Here is a 22,277-nt window from a genome sequence, read left to right as displayed (position 1 = left end):
TGACATCAAGGGCAAAGGGATGACCAATATTGAATGAAGGCTTCTCCCTTGAGTGTTGTAGATCTGAACTGCTGAGTATGAACAATGAATACTGACCATGGTCCCCTTGAGCACATGCTAAAATAATGAAGTACATGACTTTATGACTCAACTGACTATGACTTTTCCTATCACCAAGGACTCAAACTTACATTAATCACCCAATCACAGTGGGGTTACATATTACATCACATGCCCAAAAATATGACCACTATAGTCCATACATGACTTATTTTGACAATGATTACATGGTAGGTATTTACATGACCTTTACATAGATTATAAATATGACATTTATAACCAAGATAAAGACTTAAATAAGACTATTATAATCATCAATAACCATCATACACCACATATGATCTGTACCATAAGCATCTGTTAACAACAATATGATCAACAACATTCAATTCTTCGTCATTAATAAAGAACTTCATAAACTTAAGCAACATCACCATTGATAAGCATCATTATGTATAAAGGAAACATAATGCCAACAATGCATTAGAAGCATAGAAAATGTTCCCCCTGAACTTGTGCCAACTATTCACTGTCATATCTAATCAAATCATGTCATATATCAGTAAGAATCATCAAAGAATCTTCATCAACCAGTCATCCATCAAGGTATCAACAACTTATAAACGCCAAAATCACTTCTAAATATCAACAACAGACTTTAATACCCATTAGAATAGGAAAGCCAAACAATAATTGACTGAAGCATATCGAACCCTTTTCCTGAGTCAGTCCCACTGTTTCTTTATCATACCAGGATATACATGATTGTTCAGTTTATAACTCGCATATACACGTGACTTTTATTTATAGGATCCACATACATAAAGTGAAATATTGAAATTTCACACCTTCAACTCCCCCTGAGTCTGTTCTGTCTATACCTATACATAGAGAGAACAGACTCAGTAGTACTAGCAACATGGAAATAAGAAACAACCATGGGAATCATCATCAAGACAAACATGTATTACTCCCACTGAGATTACACATCATTGATTCTGAGGACCTGATAATCATATTATGTTTTCATGAGGTTAAGTACCTCTCACCACTTCTGCAGTCACTATTAGAAATATTCATTTAAGAATAAGGAATTGCAATAGGCACCATCTTCTTTTATTCTGAGTCTAAATCTTTCTCATATTTATGAGAATTCCATTCTTCAATTACATATATTTTTTTCTGGATTTCTATATCCTTTTGCTATGAAATTTCCAAGTAATTCATTCATAACCTTTCACTTGGTTGATGTAAACACAATTATATTTCCCTTATCTACCAATCTACCTACTCCTAGAATATTGTTCTTTATCCCTTGAACTAATAAAGCATCAGTTGCTTCTCTAGTGTTATTGATTCTAGCTTTTTTGTCCCAATACTTTTACTGAAACATTAGTTCCGAGAATAACATTACCATGTTGGTTTTTCATGAGAGACACCATTTTACTCTTATCTCCAGTCATGTGATGAGAGCATCCACTATATATGTACCATTCATCTTCATATTAAAATGAGAAAAGAGAAATACCACACTTCATTTTCCAACCAAGGCTCGAGGACTAGTAACTCAACCCAAGATGTTATAGGGCTTGAGAGAGATCTTCCAACTAAGGCTCCACGAACTAGTAACTCGACCCACAACGAAAGGAACATGAGAACCAAGCAGAAAACAAAAGGAAAGACTCCCACAACACCATGGCTATCCAAGAGATGACAAGGCTACGCACGTCCACTATGAATCCAAGCAATCATCCCTCCCAATGATGAATCATAACTAAGAAACCACACGCATATGCCATGCATGCCCAAACTAGTGGGGAAAACATACATGAAACTCAGTACCTGCAAGAAAAGCATGATGTGGCTACTGATCTTGATGTCCTCTTGCACTTTCCTACTCTTCCCTTTCCTTCTTGCTCCAAAATTCAAGTATGCCACACTCCTCCAAGAGTGATCCAAGAAAACTCTAAGTGTCCAAGAGTATAAGAGAGAGAAAGCTCCACCAAAACCTGTCAAAATCTTGCCAGCTAATCCTCAAAAGCCTTCTCAGCTCCTCTCGCTCGTACCTTGTACCTCCTCTTCCTCTCTCAATGCCTCTCGATCGTACCTTGTACCTGCTCGGCCCTTCGGCTCCTGATCTGCAGCTCTTGTCTCTATCAATGCTGCAAGTGCATCTGGCCACTGAATCTAGGTTATCCAATATCCTCTCTAGCTGTGCCTTCGTCCATAAAGGACACAACACATCAATACTCTTGTCGAGTTGCTCATAGCTCCACTTGTGAACAACTCTCGATCTTCCCATTTCTACTCCTCACCTACTCAGGGACATCATCCCACTATGGTCTTCCGATGTTGCACCGATGAAAACCAAGCTAGGAGTACTATTCATCATCTACTGTAGAACCGCTTCTGCACACACAATTTTCGAGCTCCACAAACTACTCCTGGTTGATCAGACCCTTGAGCTCAACAACCGCCTCTCTTGCAACTACCTTTTTCCATCAAGGTGTTGGTCATCGAGCTCCAACTCAGACACTATGATGTTGTCCTCCAGCAGACCATAAGTGCCCAATCATGTCCACACATGGTCTTCTCTCACGCTGCCCTCCAACAGTCTACAAGAGACTAAGTCCACACTTTAGCATATGCACCTAATTAGGTCATCCCCACACTAAGCAGAACCTTACACATGTTTTCCAACGGACTCCACAAATCTTCCCTTTTCTCTGCAATAGAGGAGCTATTGAACAAACTTGGGCACCAGCAACCTGTCCTCTCCTAGGACACAATCAACCCATCATACAAGATTCACTTGCAACTCCTTTTGTTGTTGTCCTCTTGCCTCTCTCTTCATGTGCATGTTGTCACCTTGGCTGCTTGGTAGGCCTCCCAACAATCGACGTGGGCTCCTCCAAACAACTCTTAAGTTCTCCTACAACTACCCATCAAACTCATCATTAATGCATACCTCTAGGGATAGTGTGATTCTATTGTAGGTTGTTGTTTCTAGTTAGGGTTAACTACAAATCATGTCAACCTTGTTCCATTCTCCAACAAGCCTTCCTACAACTGTGACATCCCTCCAATAGACTTCACTTCCCTTCATTTTTCCTAATGGAAAATCTGCACTTGATCTATAGGCTTTCCAGCCCTCTCCTCAAGATGTTACAGACTCGACCTAGGAATGCCAAGCTACAGGTGCTTGCGACTCTATTGAAGGTCTCCCCACACCTTAAACACCATGAAAATTACCTAGAATTTGTTCAATATGTACATGGAGAACTCAACTCCTCTAACAATGATTCTGCCCTCAAATCCATGCAAAAACCAAACCTCAAGTCTTGGCCTAGTTATGGTATACAAGGTCTGCATTAACTCAAATTTTCTCCACACTAGAGGTCTCCTTTCCTTGCGTTCTTTCTGGATATGTCCATGACCTAATTTAGGGAGTCTGTAGCCTACTCAGCCTCCCTAAACATGCCTTCTATCCACCTCCACTTTCAATGCAACACTTCGCCTTACAACAGAGAAAATACCCACAGATTTTATGCCTAAGACACCTTTCACCTACTTGGCCTAGTCTCAATTAGACCCTCTCTTCCTCGTTGGTTGCATCTACCCAAAACCCTCCCAGCAGACACAATAATGACCTCATTATCTTGTTCATTAGTTCTCCTAGGGTTGTGGCTCCCTAGAGGGGCAATTCAAGTGTTTAAAGCCCGATTATTGCCAGAACAATGTATAAAGACACCTGAGAGCAGCGCTGCAAGTTCCCAAGGCGCAGTTATGGCAAATTGCCAGCGCAGAGCTCCAAAGGACCATATTAATTCATTCTTGAGGCTGTTGTCTCTGCGCAGCTGGTAGATAGGCATTCTTTCATTTATTTTCAATAAATGTTAGGTTAGAAGCATTCATTTCTCCAGATCTGCTATCAGATCCGCTGTTGTAGATATTATGCAGATATTTTCTCTATTTATACCACCCTCTGGATAGTGTAAAGGGTTGGTTGGTTGTATTTCTCATTCCAGACTTGCGCTATAATCTTAAGAACTTCTGTAATCAAAGATTGCTAGAATATTTGCATCTGAACTGGCTGGTTGTGCTTTCAATGGCTGAAGAGCTTGATATGGAATTCTCGTGCTTGCTCATGGTCCAATAAGTCTTTCCTCCCTCTGTTTACCAGTTTATATGTGTTTGTATCATCTATATATCACAATCTAAGCTATAGAAAGAAAGAATAACTCAGAATTCCTTCTATGTGCTCTCTGCTCAATTCTTTTAACTTTTCTATGTTTTCCTCTGAATTAGTGATAAACATGCATACTTAATTGATCACGTTTAAGCTATTTCTCATTTCTGAATGCTGTTTAGGAATCCTTCATTGCTCCTATATAGTCTTCATACACTTTCCCTCTTTGGCTGGATGAGAGATCCTTAATTGCCTCTCATCCCCTAACCTCCATTTCATCCTTGTTCCAACATTTAATCATTGTGCCATGCGTAGCTATCCTGCTCCATATTCCCCTCTTCTTCCAAGGAAAATGCACCCTTCAGTTCACATTCATTGACTCCATGCCCAATGGTTGAACTTCTTACACTTTGTATGCCAACTCTGCTTGAATAGATCAACCATCCCACCAAACTCAAACAAAACCCATGTGCACCATATCTAGCCTAAAATCATCCCTTAAACAAAGCTAAATCCTAAAGAGAGAGCCCTCTCTGACTGCAGGTAGGCTAGGACCTGCAGTCCAAAGATTGGTTTGTGGTTACCTCGGCCGTATCCCTTTGGGAGTCAAAAGGGACAACCTGAGTGATAACACTTAGCATGAGAAGAAAAAGCAGTAGGAGGACCTTTAAGCAAGGGTATTTCCTGCTCTTCTACCCTTGTTTGTTCTTGAATGCATCTAGCCATTAATTCCTCGAAACTAGGAATTACATTATTGTTCAGAAGAGTAGTCTTGAACACATACCATTCAGATGGTAATCATCCGAGAGTTGTGAGTGCCATTTCTCTATCAGTAATGGTTTCCCCAATAGATAGGAGATCGTTCTTGATCTCGGTGATTCTTAAGAAGTATGCTTGCATACTTTCATCTTTACCCTTCTTGATTTCCCTCAACTTATTTCTAAGAAACAAAACTTGATTTGCATCATTAACTTTAAATAAACTCACCAGTCTGTCGTAGATTTCCTTGGAGGTGTCTAGATCAGAGATGTAGGCCACCAAGCGCTTGTCGATAGAGTCCCGGATGATCTTCTTTGTTTTGACTTCTCCATTTTTCCATTTGTTCTAGGCAGCAGCAGATGCATTTGATGAAGGCTCAACAATATTGCCTCTTACATGGTCCAGCACTCCTTGATCTTCAAGGGTTAGATTGATAGACATCTTCCATCCGTGATAGTCAGCATTCCCACGGAGCTTGTCTTCGGCAGGAAAGAGTGTTGAGGACCCCATAGTTCTTTTAGGATAGCCTTGCCAATCTTCTCTTCAATGATTGCTCTTGCTCTTGCTCGGGCTTTGTCTTCACCTCAGCTCTGATACCATGTTAAGTTATGGTATGTTCTATGCTTATAACAGTTTACTTCTTTTTCTTATTATATTCCACCGATTATCAATCACATGTACATAAAGTGAAGTGCAGATAGAACATTAAACGATCGACAGAAAACAAGCCAAGACAAGAGACACAAGATGTGGCGGCTAGCCAGGGACAAACCCCACAATGTGTGGGGAAACCCTTTGATCAAATATTCTTTTATCTTCAATAATTCAACAAAGAGAAATAGTACAATAAATCTGATTCATATCAGCAGTATCAAACCCTAGATCAGTAGCATCAGCATTAGCGGCTTCATGGGACAAGTAATCTAAGATGAATGGTGGGAAAAACATCATAGTGGGTGTTCATTTGGTTTATTATGGCTAAAGGAAATTATCAAAGGTAATGGAAAAGGCTTTCGAATGGCATAATGGCATTAACTAACATTTTATTTATGAAAATAATGGAAATTAGGAGAAAAGGGAGGTGAAAGTTCACAAGTTTCACGTGAGGAGGAAAATGAATCAAAATAATTTAAAATTGAAGAAAATAGAGGCCTCATTAATAAAAAGGCTTATGAGGATTAGTTGGTGGAATTTTTTCATTTTAGTTTTGCAAATCTCTTTATTCTCCCTCTCTCACACTCTTGGACACTTGTATTTTTCTTGGATCACTCCTGCATTGGATCAAGAAAGGAAAAGAAGGCAAGGGGAAGCAAAAATAAAGAAAGGAAGAGCAGGATCAAGTGGCTACCACAAGATTATTTGGAGTTATCGAGTTGCATGCATGATTTCCTTGATATTTCTGGAATGCATGGCTATCCATGTGTGTTCTTGGTTCTCTTGTTGTCAGTCGCATGGGTTTTTCCAAGTGTGAAATTTTTTTCAACCTACCATTTCCATTTCTGAATAGCCATGGTTCGATTGGGTTCTCATCTTTTAGTCAAGTTGGATTTGCAGATGGATTCAAAGATGAGTTAGGTGGATCTCTGAAAGGAAAGATCACATGGCATAGTGATCCCTCAACCAGACTATGGATTACGGTAAATAAACTAGTGTAGTGTCCCCGAAACCACACTATGGGTTGCGGTAAAGCTAGGTATTTTGTGCCTCGGTGGGCCTAAGAACCCTTGACCAGTGAATGGTAGGATATATGATAAATCCTAGAGGATGTTTCCCTTGATTAAGCCTCGTAATCCTTACCATTGAATGGAAGGATGTACGATAATACCTTGAGGGTGGTGTCTCGATTATGACCTAGTGATCCCTAGATTGGATCATGGATTGGGGTAAAGCCTAGAGACTAGGAGACACACAAATTCCTCATGGTATAGGTGGATAAATCCAATGGCATACATTCTTGTTTATGGCCTAGTGATCCGGTGAGGGCTGCGATAATGCCTGATTTTATTAATGAGGGTGAGAGGATTTAGCCTCCGGAAGCCCTATTTGGTTCTTTTGTTTTGAGTCCCACATTCATGCTTGCAATATGGCATAGGGGTGACTTGCTGGAAGTAATATTTGGTTCATCTTATCTATGGTCAGCTGGTTCATGGAAGTCCCAACCTTATTGGCTTTTGTATTCATTAATAAGAGTTCCTTCTCCTTAGTATTTCATGTGTAAATGTATGGATTCATATGTGGTATTTATGGCTATTGTATCCTTGTTATTTCTGTTGGTTATATGATGGTTATGAGTATGTATTATGATAGTTATGATGTATGGATCTCATGATGATTTGGTTTATAAATGACTAAAAAATGGATATATTACCCAATAGATTATAATGCAAATAATTTGATAAGGCATCAATGCTTCCTTACGACTCTCGGATAAGTATGAGACCCATATACTCAGATATGTTGTTATAACCTCTAGATTACATGTGCACAATGTGTTCGACGAAATTTATGTCATGGTTAGGCTTCGTTAGGTCAATTCCTTGATCAAGTTTTGTGTTAAGAGGCTTTGTCATAGTTTCATTTATTGTCTTGGAAAGTATCATCAAGTTTCAGGGAGTGGTTTGGAGACTAGCCTTGAAAACGTGGCTTAAATCTTGTAGTCTGTGACATATAATTGGTTGAAAAAGACTACAGTCTCTCCCTTGTAGGCACCGCGGGAGTCAGTATGCATCATGAATCATTTTTATTGGCTCAACCAATAAAAAGTGTGTGTTGACCTGAACTTCCCTACACAACCATCTGACCATATTCAATGCTTCTTGACTGTTATACCATTTTTTTAATGATTCATAAATCATGTCGAAGAAATGGTGCACGAACAATGTGTCATGCTCATGTTAATCACTGATGTAAAAGTGATAGTCCTTAATCACATCATGTGACTCGTGAGTGTTATCCCTCGCATCAATATTCAATTGTGCACGTATATACAGAACATATACTAATATGGACACTTGGTTTGAATTATAATACTCGCTTTGTATCTATGATTGAGGACCAAATGTGTAATTTTAAGAAAATTCCACCACTAATAAGGTTGTTCTTGGCTCAGATACTTTGCGAGAATGCTTAAATCTAGTTGCTTGCCACCTCGACCTATGGAACTGTTTGATATATTTATAGATATGGTTTTGAAAAACCACCATTAATTGTGGAATAGGAATCTCATCCTCAACATAGTTGATCCTCTTAGGTGCCAGAGTTGAAGAAGATTGTTGAATTCCCATGACATACTCATAATCCTTCCATGTGACGATGACATCTAACATCCCATATTGGTTGGGATCAATAAAAAAGTTCATATGGAACAATGTTAAATCACCACATTCAATGCTTCTTCTCCCACCTATACATATTTTCTTATAATACAACTCTTCTGGATCCCTTCTGCACAATATTGATGAAACAAAATCATGCACTATAGGAGGGTCGTCGTTACAGTTATTCTTGTAAAATTCCTGGAAATTATCATAATGTAGTTGAAATTCAACATGACATCAACAAAAACATGTGTCACGGATTGTTTTAGGCCTAATCAACCATGTCTTCAATTTCTAAAACATTTTTATGGATATCTTCAAATGGTGATTGCTTTCCTGGAATTACATGAACATTGCAACTTCTTTCATTTCCACAATGTTCTTAGCACGTTCCACATACTCACCTTTAGTTATGTGATGTCATATGACATGGTTTCTATCTAGAATAGTAGGGGAATGACTCTCCGAAAACTCTACCACAAATGCTCTGATTCTTGCTGTAAACTTATCTTGGTAGGGTTGCCTGGTGATAAGAGCCCAAAAAGAAGATCCATCATTTTCATTCACTTGAGCCACGAATTTGTTATTTTGGTGCAAGGTTTTTTCTCAAAACATGGAGCAATTTTGACATTGTTGCCAACTTTTGTTGTTTCGATGTACTTGGTGCAACAATAACAGTTGTAATTTCCCTGTGCGCAACTTGATCATTGGGTTTTCTTGATTTTCCAAACATATTAAATTCCTTTGATATATTTTTAGTGGCATTCATATGTGTCTTATTGATTTTAGCATCTTGGACACCAAAAATCTTTGTGGCATGTTTTAGTTTCTTATGTTTGATCAACCCATGTAGTATCTCAGCTTGTGCAACAACTGAATGTTTCTCAAAATGTTGTAGAGTGATGTTATTGTCATGGTATCTAATAGTGTGAGGAGGGATAGGCTGCCCAAGGTCGTCTATTGTTCTTGCATCCACATTTCCTATAAATGGTCCACCACTTTCCAAACTACTGTAACTCCTTATTATCCTCTTAACTTGAGAGGAAAAAATTTGTTCTTCTAGTGGTTGATCAGCTTCATAGGGAAAATATTCTTCCTCCATTGGTTGATTAGCTTAACTAGCACATGTTGTTCCCCTAGTAAAAATTAATTAGCTTGATACGGCACATGCTCCTCTAGCGGTTGATTAGGTCAATAGGGAACATCTTGATCATCTTTTGATTGATAAGCTTGATTGGACACATCTTATCCATCATGTGGCTTTTCAATTTCCATCTCTACATAGTGAAATAAAAAATATACTTGTAATTCAAGTGAATCATCATCATAAGACAAGTGAATAGTAAATTTACACATGTTTATTTAAGAAACCACCATAGGTGGAAGGTCATGCTATGATTTGATAGTAGGAAACTAGGTAGCATAAGTTGACATCGACCAAGGGTTAGAAGTTGAAACATGAAAATAAAAGGGTGATTCATAATGTGATGAAAAGTAAAAGAATTCCTCCTCACTCAAAAAAAATCATTTTGGAAACCCTAGGGTTCTAGTCACAAACCCTAGGGAAAAGTTAAATGAAAAACATGTTGAGCGTTGGCAACTAGGTAGCAGAAGTTGACATGGACCGAGGGTTATAATATGAAACATGGAAATAAAAGGGTTTCTACCTCAGATAAAGATGGGTCAAAGAAAAGCGGACCAGTAAAGGTATTAGTCCTTGTGTCAACAAAAAGGGTGATTCACAGTATGATGAAAGGTAAAACCATTGCTCCTCACTCAACAAAAATCTATTTGGAAACCCTAGGCTTCTAGTCACAAACTGTAGGGAAAAGTTAAATGAAAAATAAGTTAAGAGTTGATAACTAGGTAGAAGAAGTTGAGATGGACCAAGGGTTATAAGTTGAAACATGGAAATAAAAGGGTTTCAAGCTCAAGGAAAGATGGTTCAAAGAAGAGTGCACTAGCAAAGGTATGAGTCTCTATGTCGACAAAAAGGTTGATGCAAAATATTACGAAAGATAAAAGCATGCATCCTGAATCAATAAAAATAAATTTGGAAACCCTAGGGTCCTAGTCACATGGACCAAGGGTTCTAAGTTGAAACGTGAAAATAAAAGTTTTTTTAGCTTAGGGAAAGATGGGTTGAATAAGAGAGGAGCTTAGTAAAGGTAGCAGTCTATGTATCAACAAAAAGAGTGATTCAAAATATGATGAAAGGTAAAAATTTCAGCATCTATCAAAGGTAAAATAATTTTAATGATGTTTGAATTGTATGTAGGAGGCAGTTGAGGATGATATAATCCCTATGAACCATGTAACTAATGACAAGCATTATATTTTGAGAAATAAATGATTTCGAAAGAAAGGACCAATCAAACTTTGGAGGACATGCTAGGAATGTATGTTATGAATCAACCTACTAAGTGGGAGGAGCTTCTACATTTAGTATAATTCGTGTATAATAATAGTAAAACTTTCAGCATGTATGAAAGGTAAAAGAATTTTAATGATGTTTGAATTGTATGTAGTAGGAAGTTGAGGATGATATAATCCCTATGAACCATGTGACTAATGATAAGCATTATATTTTGAGAAATAAATGAGTTCAAAAGAAAGGACCAATCAAACTTTGGAGGACATGCTAAGAATGTATGTTATGAATCAACCTACTAAGTGGGAGGAGCTTCTACATTTAGTATAATTCGTGCATAATAATAGCTACGAGGATTCTATTAAAATGAGTCTCTTTAAGGCTTTGTATGGTAGGAATTGCAATACACGCCTGAGCTAGTGTCAAGCAGAAGATAAGCTAATATTAGGGCCAGATGCTTTGCGGGAAATGGAACAGATAGTGCGGAAAATCAGGTAGAATACTAAAACAACACAAGATCAAAAGAAACGTTATGCAGACAAAAAAAGAGTACATAAATAATTTAACATTGAAGACCATGTGTATTTATGGGAAAAACCTAGGAAGAGTACTCTAAGCGCACAAACTTGTCCAAGTTGGTGCCACAATTTTGCGAGCCTTTTGAACTCTTGGACACAGTTCACGTAGTGGCTTATCATCTCGCTCTGCCCAACCATGTTAGATTTCATAATTTATTTCATGTGTCTTTATTAAAAAAATTATGTTCATGGAAATTCTCATGTGATTGACTGTAATATGATACATGTGGAAACTGGAGAAGATTTCATGCCCGATCCACTTTTCATCTTGGAGCGAATGGAAACCGTGGTTCAGAATCAACTTGTCACTTAGGTTAAGGTACATGTGGTCTTGTGTACATGTCATACATGTGGTGCAGTGTACATGTGCCATCATGTACATGTTGTGTACATGTGACATTGTCTACACATTGTATCGACGGTGCAGTGTACATGTGGCACTGTGTACACGTTGTGCATGTGGTTTCATGTACATGTGACATTGTGCACACATTATGGAAGTGGTGTTGTGTATAGGTCGTACTGTGTACATGTTGTAAATATGGTACTAGTATACATGTGGTATTTTTTGCATGTCATACATGTTGTGTTACATGTTATGTATGTGTATTTTGTAGTTGTTATATCGTGACATGTGTATTCGTTGTGTTACCTGATTCTACCTGATTCTATAAAGAACAATTTAGGAAAATGTTCATCAGCAAAGGGTATATGGGACACACTTCATGACCTTCACTCAAAAGGAGCATTGACCATGACCACTAGTCAAGAAGATGATGGAAACCAATAAGAAAATCTAGAACCCATCATAGAAGCTGAAAATGAGAATGATGACATCAAGGCTAAAGAAGACCTAAAAGATGAAGAGAATGAAAAATATTTTGAAATAGATCTCCTCACTAAACTTATGGTTGCCATGGAAGAGATTATCAATTTGAGAAAGGAAAACAAGGAACTTAATAAGAAAGCACTAGCTGGTGACCAAGACCAAACAAGGAAGAAATTTGACCTTGTCAAGCTTAAAGTACAAGAAAGGGATGAAGAGCTTGCCAAGCTTAAGAAGGAATTTCATCAAAGAAAAAGAAAGCATCATGAAGAAGTAATATCCATGACAAATCAATTAGATAAAGCAAAGAAACAGAAAGATAACTTGTCAAACCACCTTGAACAAAGGCACCAGAGCTTGAACAAATTTGAAGCAGAGATTGGTAAATACAAGGAAGAGGTCTCCTCCCTTAGATCACAACTACAAGAAGCAATAAAGTTAGCACAATGAGCTAAGAAGACAATGGAAACACTGGTAATCATAGGACAACAGGTTGATGAAGCAGAAAAGGAGAGAAACACCATGATATACCAACTAAAAGAAAAGGATGAAGATATCTTCAAACTAAAATCCGACCTCAATCTTCTCAAGGATGAAACATATAAAGCTACTAAGATCAAGGAAGAAATGGAGAGTAGTCTGGAAAAAGAAAATGAAGAAATCTACAAAATGAAGTTAGATATCATCTCCCTTAAAATAGAAGTGAATGAGGCAATACATATCAAGGAAGAGTTTGAGAAACAACTTGCTAAGAAGAATAATGGTTGCGAAAGATTGGAAGAAGAGATTGTCTCCCTCAGGAAAAGGGTTGAAGGAATGGATAAAATATTGAAGAGATCTCAAGCCTTGGATTACATGCTCAACCATGAAAGATCTCCATTTGATAAATCAGGTCTTGGCTATGAAGGTGAATCCTCAAGCAAGAATGATAATACTTCAAACAACAAAGATGTCAATATGTCAGAACAAAATGTTGATGCTCCCAATTTTAGCAAAGGTAAGGATAAGAGTCAAGGAAACAATGAAGTCTTGTTCCAAGAAGAAATGTAGATGACGTCAAGGATGTGAGAAGCAATGGTTATCATCAAAGGATCTCAAGGTAGAAAGACTTTAGAAGCACATCAAGGAAATATCCATCTCCCATGTACCAAAGTTTATTTCTTGGTTATTGTTATTCTTGTTCAAACTTTGGACACATGGAAACATATTGCAGCGCTTATAATGATCCTTGTCAATCTTCGAGAAGCAATTTCGCAAGAAGAAGCCATGAATTCTTATTCACGAACAAAATAGAATGCTTCAAGTGTCATAACATTGGTCAATTCCTACCAAGTGTCATAACATTGGTCATATGGCACGTAATTGTAACTTGATTTGGGCACCTACTCAAGCTAGAACTATGCTAGATAATAAAGTTATGCAAGTATGGAGAAAGAAACAAATTGGATCCGAAAAGTCTCCTCAACTCTCCTACCAACAACACATTTTGTTGAGCTGATCTCGACAATCTAAGCATTTGATGGGGAGACTATGCCAAAAGGAAGATCATGCATACAGTTAGGGGGGCCTCAGGAACACTCCTTTGAAAGAACATGATCTCTTAAATTCTTGCAACACCATGGCTATCCCAGAGATGACCTCTCCACAAACTTCATGACCTTCACTCAAAAGGAGCATTGACCATGACCACTAGTCAATAAGATGATGGAAACCAATAAGGAAATCCAGAACCCATCATAGAAGCTGAAAATGGGAATGATTCATCAAGGCTAAATAAGACCTAGAAGATGAAGAGAATGAAAAAGATTTTGAAATAGATCTCCTCATTGAACTTATGGCTGCCATGGAAGAGATTATCAATTTGAAAAAGGGAAACAAGGAACTTAATAAGAAAGCACTAGCTGGTGACCAAGACCAAACAAGAAAGAATGTTTACCTTGTCAAGCTTAAAGTACAAGAAAGGGATGAAGAGCTTGCGAAGCTTAAGAAGGAATTTAATCAAAGAAAACGAAAGCATCATGAAGAAGTAATATCCATGACAAATCAATTGGATAAAGCAAGGAAATGGGAAGATAACTTGTCAAACCACCTTGAACAAAGGTACTAGAGCTTGAACAAAATTGAAGCAGAGATTGGTCAATACAAGGAAGAGGTCTCCTCCCTTAGATCACAACTACAAGAAGCAAGAAAGTTAGCACAAGGAGCTAAGAAGACAATGGAAACATTGGTAATCATAGGAGGACAGGTTGATGAAGCAGAAAAGGAGAGAAACACCATGATATACCAACTAAAAGCAAAGGATGAAGATATCTTCAAACTAAAATCTGACCTCAATCTTCTCAAGGCTGGAACATATAAAGCTACTAGGATCAAGGAAGAAATGGAGAGTACTCTAGCGAAAGAAAATGAAGAAATCTACAAAATGAAGTCAGATATCATCTCCCTTAAAATAGAAGCAAATGAAGCAATACGTATCAAGGAAGAGTTTGAGAAACAACTTGCTAAGAAGAATAATGGTTGCGAAAGATTGGAAGAAGAGATTGTCTCCCTTAGGAAAGGGGTCCAAGGAATGGATAAAATATTGGAGAGCTCTCAAGCCTTGGATTACATGCTCAACCATGAAAGATCTCCATTTGATAAATCATGTCTTGGCTATGAAGGTGAATCCTCAAGCAAGAATGATAATACTTCAAACAAAAAGGATGTCAGGAAGTTAGAAAGAAATGTTGATGCTCCGAATTTCAGCAAAGGTAAGGATAAGAGACAAGGCAACAATGAAGGAAGTCTTGTTCCAAGAAGAAATGTAGATGATGTCAAGGATGCGAGAAGTAATGTTTATCATCAAAGGATCTCAAGGTAGAAAGACTTTAGAAGCACATCAGGTAAATCTCCATCTCCCATGTACCAGATTTTATTTCTTGGTTATTGTTAATCTTGTACAAACTTTGGACACATGGAAAAATATTGCAGCGCTTATAATGATCCATATCAATCTTCGAGAAGCAATTTCGCAAGAAGAAGCCATGAATTCTTATTCATGAACAAAATAGAATGCCTCAAGTGTCATAACATTGGTCATATGGCACGTAATTGTAACTTGATTTGGGCACCTACTCAAGCTAGAACTATGCTAGATAATAAAGTTACACAAGTATGGAGAAAGAAACAAATTGGATCTGAAAGTCTCCTAAATTTTCCTACCAACAACACATTCTGTTGAGCTAATCTTCGACAATCTAAGCATTTGATGGGGAGACTACGCCAAAAGGAAGATCATGCATACAGTTAGGGGGCTCTTATGATGATTAAACATTTTTTCAGAAGCCATCTATGAATGGGGCCTTATGTATTCCTTGATGAGATATATTAACAATAATTCTTTGATGGATCATTTCTCAGGAACACTCCTTTGAAATAACATGATCTCTTAAACTCCCGCAACACCATGGCTATCCCAGAGATGACAAGGCTACGCAAATCAACTATTAATCCAGGCAATCATCCCTGCCAATGATGAATCATAACCAAGAAACCACATGCATATGCCATGCATTCCCAAACTAATGGGCAAAACATACATGAAACTCAGTACCTGCAAGAAAATCACGATGTGGCTACTGATCCTGATGTCCTCTTGCACTTTCCTGCTCTTCCTTTTCCTTCTTGCTCCAAAATTCAAGTATGCCACACTCCTCTAAGTGTCCAAGAGTATGAGAGAGAGAGAGCTCCACCAAAACCTGTCAAAATGTTGCCAACTAATCCTCAAAAGCATTCTCAGCTCTCTCAGCTCCTCTCGCTTGTACCTTGTACCTCCTCTCGGTCGTACCCTGTACCTGCTCAGCCCTTTGGCTCCCGATCTATAGCTCTTGTGTCTATCAATGCTGCAAGTCCATCTAGCCACTGAATCTAGGTTACCCAATATCCTCTCTAATGTTCCTTTGTCCATAAAGGACACAACACATCAATACTCTTGTCGAGTTGTTCATAGCTCCACTTCTGAACAACTCTCGATATTCCCATTATTTCTCCTCACCTACTAAGGGACTTCATCCCACTATGGTCTTCTGATGTTGCATCGATGAAGACTAGGCTTGTAGTACTATTCGTCATCTACTGTAGAATCACTTCTTCACACACGATTCTCGGGCACTATCACATTGTCCTCCAGCAGACCATAAGTGCCCAATGACGTCCACACATGGTCTTCTCTCATGCTGCCCTCCAACAATCTACAAGAGACCAAGTCCACACTTTAGCATATGCACCTAGTTAGGTCATCCCCACGCTTAGGAGAACCTTACACGTGTTTTCCAAGAGACTCCACCAATATTCCCTTTTCTTTGCAATAGAGGAGCTATTGCACAAACACGGGCACCAGCAACCTGTCCTCTCCTAGGACACAATCAACCCATCATACAAGAGTCATTTGCAACTCCTTTTGTTGTTGTCCTCTTTCCTCTCTCTTGATGTTCATGTTGTCACCTTGTTTGCTTGGTAGGCCTCCCAACACTCCACGTGGGCTCCTCCAAACAACACCTAAGTTCTCCTATGACTACCCATCAAACTCATCATTAATGCATACCTCTAGGGATAATGTGATTCTATTGTAGGTTGTTGTTTCTAGTTAGGGTTAACTACAGATCATGTCAACCTTGTTCCATTCTCCAGCAAGCCTTCCCACAGCTGCAACATCCCTCCAATAGACTTCACTTCCCTTCATTGTTCTGAATGGAAAGTCTGCACTTGATCTCTAGGCTTTCCAATCCTCTCCTCAAGATGTTACAAACTCGACCTAGGAATTCCAAGCTACAGGTGCTTGCGACTCTATTGAAGGTCCACCCACATATTAAGCACCACGAAAACTACCCAGAATTCGTTCAATATGTACATGGAGAACTCAACTCCTCTAAAAATTATTTTTCCCTCAAACCCATGCAAAAATCAACCCTGAAGTCTTAGCCTAGATAGGGTATATAAGGTCTGCATTAACTCAAATTTTCTCCACCCTAGAGGTTTCCTTTCCTTGCGTTCTTGTTGGATATGCCTATGACCTACTTTAGGGAGTGTGTAGCCTACTCGGCCTCCCTAAATAGGCTTTATATCCACCTACACTTTCAATGCAACACTTTAGCCTGCAATAGAGAAAATACCCATAGATTTTATGCCTAAGACACCTTTCACCTACTTGGCCTAGTCTCAATTAGACCCTCTCTTCCTCATTGGTTGCATCTGCTCAATACTGGCCCAACAGTCACAATAATTACTACATTATCCTCTTCATTAGTTCTCCTAGGGCTGTGGCTCCCTCAGGTATACATTGACCTCCTTCCTCCTTAAATGATCTCCTTTCTATGCTCCTTAAGGTGTGACTATAACCTACAGAACACCTCTTATTTATAGACCAACAAGAGGGGTTCTCCAATGTTATCTGAGGGCTTGAACAGCTATCGCAAGTAATTTTTATGCCAACCCAACCTTGACACTTCATGTGCAAACCCATTAAATAACTTCAAAAATTTGTAAATCCTCAACGACAAATTGAAATCAGATGATTCTCATTGCGTTAGAATTGTCTCACTAAGAGCTATCATCCTCATCCATTGCATGTCAAAGACTCGTCATGGTTTTGACCCAAATATCTATGGGTGAGAAACCCTAGGCTTGGGTTCTAAGCCAATACGCATACTTGTGGTGCTTTTTCCTCCAACTCTTGAACACTAGTGCTTGGAGTAGCTCATAAGGTACACCAAAATCAACACCCCCTCTTAGTAATGGAGGTGCTACCAAGACTACGAAGTAACCATCATCATTTGGCGACACTATCCCATCTATCATCCATCACTGCAACGTACCCTATAGAACGAATCTAGCAATATCGGTAGTGACTTTGCCTCTATCACATCCAAACCTGAAGATCCTGAACCTCGATAGGATTGCTCCCTATGAGGCTAGACTCCCTCTGAGCCTACACGATCTCGAGTGGCTCAGTCCTGCAAACACTCATCCTCCTAGATCGAATGCCACTCGTGCAAGTTCCTTCAATATTGGATATGAAACATCATGATCTGATGAAGAATCCAACATTCCAACTTGTAGCCCATCAAATGAAGCCATATCGATCAACCTGATCTCTTCCTTGCCAAAGAAACCCTCGAGTTGTCCCAACCATCCATGACAAGGCATAGGAAGTCCATGATCTATAGATTGCCACACAACATGCTGAAGTGCACCAGGTTCACCATCGATCCACCAAAACTCCCAACCCATCTCATAATGTAGTCTATCGAGACCACAACTCCATGTCTCCACCTCAATCATGTGTAACTCCTACAGTTAAATGATGCTTGCGTACATACAACAAAATCAAACCAACCCTAGAGGTATGTATTAATGGTATGTTTGATGGGAACTTTTCAGAGATATTAGGAGTTGTTTGGAAGAACCCATGTGGATTTTTAGGAGGCATACCAAGTAGCCAAGGTGACATCAGGCACATCAAGAGAGAGGCAAGAGGACAAGAGAACGAGTTGTAGATTGACTCTTGTATGATGGATTGATTGTGTCCTAGGAGAGGACAAGTTGTTGGTGCCCACATTTGTGCAATAGATCCTCTATGGTAGAGAAAAGGGTAGACTGGTGGAGTCTGTGGGAAGCCATGTGTAAGGGTCTCGTAAGTGTGGGGATTCCCTAACAAGGTGTAGATGCTACAATGTGGACTTGGTCTCTCATCGACTGTTGGTGGGCACGTGAGAGAAGAGCAAGTGTGGATGTGAGTGGGAACTTATGGTCTGCTGGAGGATAGCACGATAGTGTCCAAGTTGGATCCTAATGAGCAACACCTATATGGACAAAGGTAGCTTTGAGAGAGGCAATTATCGAGCTCAATGGTCTCATTAACTAGGAGAAGTTTATGGAGCCCGAGACTTGTGTTTGGAGAATGACTTCTACAAAATATGATGGGCAATCCTCCTAGACCGTGTTCGTTGTGGGATATGAAAATCTTGCAGTGATAGGTAGCATCCCTCTGAGTCATATGTTGGTCTTCATCGATGCAGCACAAGAAGACCATAGTGGGTTGAAGTCCCTGCGTAGCTAAGGAGAAGTAGTGGGTAGATTGAGAGTTGTTCACAGGTATAGATGTGAAAACCTTGACATGGGTCTCGATGTGTTGTGGCCTTGATGGAGAAAGGAATAACTAGAGAGAATATTGGATAACCGAGATTATGTGGTGAGATGGACTTAGGGCATTGATAGAGGCAGGAGTTACAGATCGAGAGCCGAAGGACCATGTTGGTACAGGGTACGACTAAGAGGAGCTGAGAGAGCACGCTACAGTCATATGGTAAGCGTATCTTCTTGAGGGTATATTGGTTGTTGATGGACTAAGACCAAGCCCCTATATATTGTCTTGTACTAGTGGATGTATGAGGGCCATTATCCTTGGTATGAGAACCTTAAACTGTTGTATTATATGTTGTTTAATATAACAAAGTTGGGGTGAAAATTGTAAAATGTTGTCTATACTTTGTAAGTGTGTGATTTGTTGTTGTTTATAATCCGCTATGCAAAGTAGTATCGCTGAGATTCTTGGTTTGGTAACGTCAGAGATTTTAAGATTCTATATTAGGCCCAAGTTCATCGAAATTAAACATGGTATCAAAGCATATCTAGGCTACTTTGAGGGACAATAAATCAAAGTGTGGACAAAGAAACAAAAAAGAGGGAGTTGTGGGTGTCTGGATCATGTAGTAGAGGGCTCAGCAAAAGACATGGTGATGTGGTCTTGACAGACTTCATGATGATATGGGTTGGGAGTTTTGGTGGATCGGTGGTGAACCTGGTGCACTTCAACATGTTGTGTGGTAGTCTATAGATCTGGACTTCTTATGTCTTGTCATGGATGGTTGGGACAACTCGAGGGTTTCTTTGGCAGGGAAGAGATTAGGTTGATTGATATGGCTTCATTTGATGGACTACAGGTTAGAATTCTAGATTCTTCATCAGATTGTGATGTTTCATATCCAAGATTGGAGGGACTTGCATGAGTGGTATTCGATCTAGGACGATGAGTGCTTACAATACTGAGCCACTTGAGATCGTATAGGCTTATATGGAGTCTAGCCTCATAGGAGCAACCTTGTCGAGATTAAGGATCTTGAGGTTTGGATGTGATAGAGGCAAAGGCACTACTGTGATTGCTAGATTCGTTCTATAGGGTACGTTGTAGTGATGGATTCCAGATGGGATAGTGTCGCTGAATGATGATGGTTACTTCCTAGTCTTTGAAGCACCTCTCTCGCTAAAAGGGAGTGTATATTTTTGTGTAGCTTGTGAGCTACTGCAAGCACTAGTGTTCAAGAGTTGGAGGAAAAAGCGCCACAAGTATGCTTACAGGCTTAGAACCCAAGCCTAGGGTTTTTCACCCATATATGTTTGGGTAAAAAACGTGATGAGTCTTTTACATGTGATGGATGAGGATGATAGCTCTCAGTGAGACAATTCTAACTCAATGAGAATCATCTGATTTCAAGTTGTCGTTGAGGAGTTACAAATTGTTGAAGTTATTTAATGGGTTTGCACGTGAAGTGTCAAGGTTGGGTTGGTGTAAAAATTAATTGTGATAGTTGTTCAAGCCCTTAGATAACATTGGAGAAGCCCTCTTGTTGGTGTATAAATAAAAGGTGTTATGTAGGTTATAGTCACACCTTAAGGAGCATAGAAAGGAAATCGTTTAAGGAGGAAGGAGGTCAAAGTATACCTAAGGGAGCCAGAACCCTAGGAGAACTAATGAAAAGGATAATGTGGTCATTATTGTGATTGTTGGGATAGTTTTGGGCAAATGCAGCCAATGAGGAAGAGAGGGTATAATTGAGATTAGGCCAAGTAGGTTAAAGGTGTCTTAGGCATAAAATCTGTGGGTATTTTCTCTATTGCAAGCCAAAGTGTTGCATTGAAAGTGTAGGTGGATAGAAGGTCTATTTAGGGAGGCCAAGTAGGCTACAGACTCCCAAAAGTAGGTTGTAGGCATATCCATCAAGAACGCAAGGAAAGGAGACCTCTAGGGTGGAGACAATTTGAGTTAATGCAAACCTTGTATACTCTAACTAGTCCAAGACTTGAGGTTTGATTTTTGCATGGATTTGAGGGTAGAATCATTATTACAGGAGTTGAGTTCTCCATGTACATAGTGAGAAAATTCTAGGTAGTTTTCATGGTGATTAAGGTGTGGGTAGACCTTCAATAGAGTCACATGCAGCTATAGCTTGGCATTCCTAGGTCGAGTCTGTAACATCTTGAGGAGAGTGCTGGAAAGCCTAGAGAGCAAGTGCAGACTTTCCATTAGGAACAATGAAGGGAAGTGAAGTCTATTGGAGGGATGTTGCAGCTGTAGGAAGGCTTGCTCAAGAATGGAACAAGGTTGACATGATTTGTAGTTAACCCTAACTAGAAACAACAACCTACAATAGAATCACACTATCCCTAGAGGTGTGCATTAATGATGAGTTTGATGGGTAGTTGTAGGAGAACTTAGGATTTGTTTGGAGGAGCCCACATGGATTGTTGGGAGACCTACCAAGCAGCCAAGGTGACAACATGCACATCAAGAGAGAGGCAAGAGGTTAACAACAAAAGGAGTTGCAAACGAATCTTGTGTAATGGATTGATTGTGTCCTAGGAGAGGAGGGGTTGTCGGTGCCGATGTTTGTGAGAAGCCTTTTTATGAATAAGGCCTCTATGTTCTTCATTTTCCATTATTTTTGTTCATTTTCCTCCTCACATGCAACCTATGACCTTTCACCTCCTTTTTCTCCTAATTTCAATTATTTCCATAAATAGACGTGCCAAAATGTCATTTAATGCAACAACCATTGCCTTTGCCAATTTTCTTAGCCATAAACAATCAAATGAACACCCCCTAGGATGTATTTCCCAACATTCATCTTGGAATAAGTGTCCTGTCCATCCGTTTTTAGTTTTTAACATTTATTACATGGAATTTTCATGAGAGTGGTTACAAACATGATAGTGTCTAAGTTGAAGCTCGGTGTGCATATTGGTTGTCGATGAACTAACACCAAGCCCCAGTTTTGTGTCTTGTATCATTGGATGTATGAGGTCCATTATCCCTGATACGAGAGCCCTAGACTGTTGTATAATATGTGGTTTAATATAACAA

This window comes from Pinus tabuliformis, chromosome 4_1 (genome assembly GCF_031772625.1).
Source record: "Pinus tabuliformis cultivar Carrire ecotype Pingquan chromosome 4_1, CPIR1, whole genome shotgun sequence".
Lineage (NCBI taxonomy): Eukaryota > Viridiplantae > Streptophyta > Pinopsida > Pinales > Pinaceae > Pinus > Pinus tabuliformis.
Note: the sequence above shows the minus strand (reverse complement) of the source record.